At 37.4% G+C, this 7,140-nt stretch overlaps 1 pseudogene; it reads left to right on the top strand.

Moving 5' to 3' along the window:
- The first annotated feature begins 230 nt into the window (after positions 1-230).
- LOC118703405 lies at positions 231-754 on the top strand (annotated as a pseudogene).
- The last annotated feature ends 6,386 nt before the right edge of the window (positions 755-7,140 follow it).

Here is a 7,140-nt window from a genome sequence, read left to right as displayed (position 1 = left end):
AATTTTTCCAAAATCGGATTAAACCTATATACCCACAGATTCAGAAAGTTCAGCAAACAAAGACAAACCACACAAAAGCATAATCAAATTGCTGGACACAAGTAACAAAGATGAAATCTTAAAAAGCATTCAGAACCGAACAAAACAAACCACACACATTACTTATAGGGGAACAAAGATAAAAATTCTATTGATCTCTCATTAGAAACAATGGAAACCAAGGCACTGACTACCTGCTCCCGGGCTATGCAGTTTTGCTTTTCTCTGCTTCAAGACCCTCCGCCACAACCATGCTCTGCCAGAGCTTCGGTCAGGCCAAGAAGCATCCAAATTCCATTTCTCTCTTTGAATTTATTGGAAGGAGAGGTAGTAGGGCAGACCTGTAAATTGTGCACCTGGCATTGTTCAATCCAGATGTCTGTTGGGACAGAAAGAATAACCCAGAACCCTAAAACAAACTGGGTTCCAATGACCAATACAAGTTTTACTCAGTGAATGTAGATTATCCAAATGTAAGAAATGATAAACTTCTAAATGAAATGTTTCACTATAAAGCTGCTTAGAATGAAGGTCTTCCAGAAGCCATTTGCACAATTTTCCTCTTAACCAGGAAACATTTCCTCTCCAAATGCATGAAATCATGTTGGTGTATAGTGTTGGGGTTTACACTGATTAATAAATATTTGAAACTTAAAAAAACACACACATAATGGAAACCAAAACATAAAAGAGACATCTTTAAAGTGCTGAGAGATAAAACTATTAATCTAGAATCTATAACTAACAAAAATGTTCTTCAAAAGACAAAAATAAAAACATTTTCAGGTAAATAAAGATAGGTAAATTTATGGCCATCATACTGCACTAAAGGAAATGAAAGAGGATATGTTTGAAGCTGAAATGAATACTATCAGATAGAAACTTGGATTTGTACAAAGGAATAAAGAAAACTAAAAATGATAAATATTTAATATAAAGTTATTAAATATAAATTATTATTTCTACTTTTAAATTTCTTCAAAAAGACATTTAATTGTTTAAAGCAAAAATAATAACAATATATTGTGGAATTTACAACACATGCAGAGCTAAAATGTATGACAATGATATTACAAAAGATGGAATGGAGAAGTAGAAATATCCCAGTGCAACATGGTATAATATTTGAAGATAGGTTGTGATAAGTTAAAGATGGGTACTGTGAACTCTAGAACAATCAGTGTTAATGAAAGGAGAGTAATAGTCAATATATCAATAAAGGGAAAAAATGATCTACATTATAAAAGGCCTAAATGACCAGACAGACAACCAGTCATCAGGAAGTGCATGGAGCACCTTTTGGTCCCTCCCCCGCTGGGATGGGAAAAGATATATTAGGCTCCTAACACAGCAAGGCTGGCGGGCGGGGCAGCAGGGTGGTGGGCATGGTGAGGTCATTAGCCTTGTTTCTGGGGCTGGGCTAGAGGCCTAATGACCTCCCTGCTGATGTGGATCAGGCCCAGAGAGAGGCCCGGAGAGAGAGGCAGGGCCTGATCTGCCCCCACTATGGCTGCTGGTGAGGCCTGGAGAGAGAGAGGGAGGGCCTGATCCACAACTGCTGTAGAGATTGCAGATCAGGCCCAGAGATAGGCCCAGAGATGCTGACTGGCATAGAAACCAACCAATCAGAACCGAATCTAGGTGAACTGGGAGAAGCCAATGGCTGCCTAGGAGGCAGAGCTTTTGACACTGACTGGCATAGAAAGCAACCAATGAGAACCTAATCTGAGTGAACTTCGAAGGCAGAACATAAGGTGGGGGTTGAGGAGGGGTTTTTAAGGGTAATAGCTGTTTGGTGTAAGGTATAAGAAAGTGGTTCAATTTTTTAATGACCATTTGGCAGTATAGTGCATATGGCTGGCTATCAGTCCAGGTATAGGGATTATGTATTTTTGTCTGCCAAGAGCATCTCCTCCTGATGAAAAAAGCTTTCCCCGCCCCATTTAAGCAATCCTATCCTATATAATCTATCTATACTATATATAATGAAAGGGTAATATGCTAATTAGACCGGGTCGACCAACCATCTTCCAGATGTCCAATTTCCTTCTGGACAAAGCCATGGTGGTGGGGGCTGAGGCAAAGGTAGTTGGGGAAAATCAGGCAAGCAGGGGAGGGCAGCTGGGGGGTTAGATCAGGCCTACAGGGGAGAGCAGTTGGGGGTGATCACACAGGCAGGCAGAGGTGATTAGGGGCAATCAGGCAGGCAGGCAGAGTGGTTAGGGGCAATCAGGCAGGCAGGCAGGTGAGTGATTAGGAGCCAATAGTCCCAGATTACAAGAGGGGTGTCAGACTGCCTGTGGGATTCAGCCTAAATTGGCAGTCAGACATCCCCCAAGGAGTCCTGATTGGAGAGGGTGCAGGCTAGGCTGAGGGAACCCCCTTTCCTGTACACAAATTTCATGCACTGGACCTCTAGTAGGGTATAAAAATACTCAAATTCAGAACAGGGCAGAAAAGGATATGAAGAAGAAACAAAGATCAATTGGGACAAATAGGAACCTATTATATTTAAAGCCAACTATACAATAATTACATTAAATATAAATTGTCAAATACTCAAAATAAAAGACCAAGGTTTGAAAACTAGATAAATTCAACAAGTGTTATCTGCAAGAAAACCCACTTTAAATATAAAAAATGGAGAGAAGTTAAAGGCTGGGATGGGCTGAAACTGGTTTGGCTCAGTGGTAGAGCATCTGTCTGCGGATTGAAGGGTCCCAGGTTCAATTCCGGTCAAGGCATGTACCTTGGTTGCGGGCACATCCCCAGTAGGGGGTGTGCAAGAGGCAGCTGGTCTATGTTTTTCTCTCATTGACGTTTCTCTCTCTCTCTCTCTCTCTCTCTCTCTCTCTCTCTCTCTCTCTCTCTCTCTCTCTCTCTCCCCCCCCCCCCCTTCCTCTTCTGTAAAATATCAATAAAATATATTAAAAAAAATAAAAAAGGCTGGGATGGGAAAAGATATATTAGGCCAGTGGTCGGCAAACTCATTAGTCAACAGAGCTAAATATCAACAGTTCAACGATTGAAATTCCTTTTGAGAGCCAAATTTTTAAAACTTATACTATTAATATATAGGTACTAAGTACATTGTTATTAACTTAATTAAGGTACTCCTAAGCTGGCCTTTACTAAAAACTCAAGGTGCCAAAGAGCTGCATGTGGCTCTAGAGCTGCAGTTTGCCAACCACTGTACTTGGCAAACAATGATCATAAGGAAACTGAGATGACTATATTTATATCAGATTAAATAGATTTAAAGACATTGATTATTGTCAAAGATAAAAAAGGCATTTTGTAATAATAAATTATCAATTTATTAGAAAGACATAATTCTGCCAAAACTGGTTTAGCTTAGTGGATGGAGCATCGGCCTGCAGACTGAAGGGTCCCAGGTTCAATTCCTGTCAAGGGCATGTGCCTTGGTTGTGGGCACATCCCCAGTAGGGGGGCGTGCAGGAGGTAGCTGATCGATGTTTCTCATCGATGTTTCTAACTCTCTGTCCCTCTCTCTTCCTCTCTGTAAAAAAATTAATAAAATAGCTACATAAAAAGAAGACATAATTCTACATATTTATATATTCAAAAACAGTTACAAAATACATAGAGCAAAAACTAACAAAATTGAAAGAAATATAAAATTTCAATGCTTTTTTCCATTAACTGATAGATTAAGAAATTAGAAAATCAGAAGAGATATAGAATATCTAAATCACACTTGCTCTAATTAACAGTTATAGAACATCACACTCGAAAACAGCAGAATAACATCTTTGCAAATGGACATACATAATTCACATAGACAATGGCACTGGGCCATAAAACAAGTTTCAATGCCTGATTCAAATTATACTCAATATGTGCTGTAACCACATCAGAATTAAATTAGAAATCAATAACCAAAAAAGATATGGGAAATTCTAAATAATTAAACAATGTATTTCTAATTAGTCCATGGGTCAAGGAAGAAGTCATAGGGAAAATCAAAAATTACAGGATGGGACAAAACTAAGTTGTTCATATGAAAAATAGTATAATAACTAATAAAAAAAAATACAAGAATAAACTCTGGGCCCTGACAAGGAAACTCATTTGGTTAGAGCATTGTCCCAATATACCAAGGTTATGGTTTGATCCCTGGTCAGGGCACATAAAGAAACAACCAATGAATGCATAAAAAATATGCAGAACAACAAATTGATGTTTCTCTCTTCCTCTTTCTTAAAATCAATGTGTTGTTGTTGTTTTTTTTTAAAAAAAGAATAAATTCTGTATTTTGCATATTCACAACTGTAAACCTATTTTGGGCGCACCTCCCTCCCCCCATATTTTGAATGAAAAGATTATGAAGATATAGCACATTAAAAAATGTGGGATGAATATGTCTCAGAGACCTCAGGCACAAGAAACAAAAGAAAAAATAAACAAATGGGATTACATCAAACTAAAAGGTTTTTTCACAGCAAAGGAAATCATCCAACAAAATGACAAGACAACCCACTGAATGGGAGAACATATGCACCAACGATCTGATGAGTTAATATTCAAAATTTATAAAGAACTTATAAAACTCACCCCCCCCAAAAAAAACAATCCAATTAAAAATTGGGCAAAGGACCTGAATAGACTTCTCCAAGGCGATCATACAAATAGTCAATAGACATATAAATCATGTCAGCGTCACTAATCATCAGAGAAATGCAAATTAAAAACCACAATGAGATATAACCTCACACCTGTCAAAATGACTATCATCAGTAAATCAACAAACAAGTGTTGATGAGCAAATGGAGAAAAGGGAACCCTTTGCACTGCTGGTGGGAATGCAGACTGCTGCAGACACTGTGGAAAGCAGTATGGAGTTCCCTTAAAGATTAAAAATAGAACTGCCTTATGACCCAGTGATTTCATTTCTGGGAATATATCTGAAGAAACCCAAAACACTAATATGAAAAAATATATGTTCATTTCAGCATTATTTACAATAGCCAAGATTTGGAAGCAACCCAAGTGCCCATCAATAGATAAGGGGATACTACTCAACTGTGAAAAAAAAAAAAAAAAAGGAAATCTTACCTTTTGTGGCAACATGGATGAACCTGAAGAACATTATGCTAAGTGAAATAAGCCAGTCAGAGAAAGACAAGTACTGTATGATTTCACTCAGATGTGGAATCTAATGAACAAAATAAATGAACAAACAAGATAGAAACAGACTTATAGAGAACAGAATGACAGCTTTCAGAGAGAAGGGGGGTTGTGGGGCTAGGTGAAAAAAGGAGGGATTAAGCAAAACAAACAAACAAAAAACTCAGACACAGACAAGATACAGTGATTCTCAGAGAGAAAGGAGGTTGCGGGGAGGTAGAAGACGTTATGGGGTGATAACTGGTGATGGAAGGAGACCTGACTTGGGGTGGTGAACACAAAATACAATATACAGATTATGTACTATAGAATTATACACCTGAAACCTATATAACTTTTTAGCCAATGCCCCCCTCCCAATAAGTTAAATTAAAAGAGACAGAAATCCACTTTAATGTAAACAGAGAGATAGGTTACAAGTAAAATGATGGAGAAAAATATGCCATACTTGAGTGGCTACATTATGATCAGATAAAGATTTCAGGGCAAGAAATATTTCAGAGATAAAGAAAAACAGACATTTTATAATAACAAAGGACTCAATTCACCAAGAAGATATAATAATCTTAAATGTGTATGACCCAACAACAGAATTGCAAAATATGTAGGAAAAATGGATAAATCCACAGTTATTGCTGGAGATTTCAACACTCTTCTCTCAGTAACAAGTGGTAACAGAACAAGAAGACAGAAAACCAGCAAGCGTGCAGAAAACCTGAACAACACTATGAACAGACTTGACCTAAACTGTATTCATATAGGACACTCTACCCAACAACAGCAGAGTACACTTATTTTCAAGTGCACATGAAACTTTAACCAAGTTGGACCATAATCTGTGCCTTTAGCAAACCTTACCAAATGCAAAATAATTGAAATCAAACTCTATTCTCTGAACAAAATGAAATTAACTTAGAAATCAATAACAGAAAGACATTTGGAAATAGCAACTATTATAATTTAGTTGAGTATCTGTATGTTGAGTATCTGTATATTACTTTTCTGTTTTATATATTTTAACATTTCACATATATTTTTTAAAACATATTTTTAAAAATCTTTAAACATTAAAATTATCACAGAATGAAAGCTTGGTGAAATTTACATAGAGACAGCTCCTCCTTATTACTACATTGTTATTAGAGACTCAGGGTGGGTGGCTGGGGGGTGGGTGAGAGGGAAGTGAGGATTCAAACTCCCAGAATGAAAAATCTTCAACAATTGAGAACATGATAGAATTGTCATGGGTAAATAAAATCTTCAATGTAAATTGTTACATTGTAAAATGTAAGCCACAGTTTTATTTGTTCTGTGACATTTGGTAAAGGTAGAAAATAAAGATAAAATTTGGGAACCTTGCTCTCTCTCCAACAGCCTCTATTTACCACTCCTCCATTGCTGCCTCCTTTCTCTCCCACTACCAGCCTTTTCCAATTTAGAATTCCTGGCAGTGATTGGACAAAGAATCACCATGGTCCCTGTTTAATGAACAATGTTGATTCAGGCCATGGATTGCATCACCTGTTTCTGCTCATAGCTCTGCCGATTCCTCTCCTCTCACCATAAAATATAACTTTTTATCTATTAAATCTTTAGTGTTGAAAGTATTACATATGTCCTCCTTTCCCCCTCATTGATTCCTTCTAACCCTTCCCTGTCTCCCACCCCAGGCCTTCACCAACCTATTGTCTGTGTCCACAAATGCATACAAGATCATTGGTTGATTGGTCAAGCTCCCAATGATTGGTCAAGCTTCTCCTAAGCTTAGCAGCTGCCACTATTTCTAGGATCTGGCAATCACAATATCTTGAATCCCAGCTTAGCTTTGGTTTTCTTATCTGGGAAATAAAGATAATTAACCCACCTCACAAGGAGTTATGGGGATTAAATGAGATAATACAATAGATAGGGAATGTACTTTGTCAACAGGAAAAGCACCACACAAAATTTTTA

This window comes from Pipistrellus kuhlii, unplaced genomic scaffold (genome assembly GCF_014108245.1).
Source record: "Pipistrellus kuhlii isolate mPipKuh1 unplaced genomic scaffold, mPipKuh1.p scaffold_m20_p_4, whole genome shotgun sequence".
Taxonomy (NCBI): Eukaryota; Metazoa; Chordata; class Mammalia; order Chiroptera; family Vespertilionidae; genus Pipistrellus; species Pipistrellus kuhlii.
Note: the sequence above shows the minus strand (reverse complement) of the source record. Positions and strands in the feature narration are given on the sequence as shown.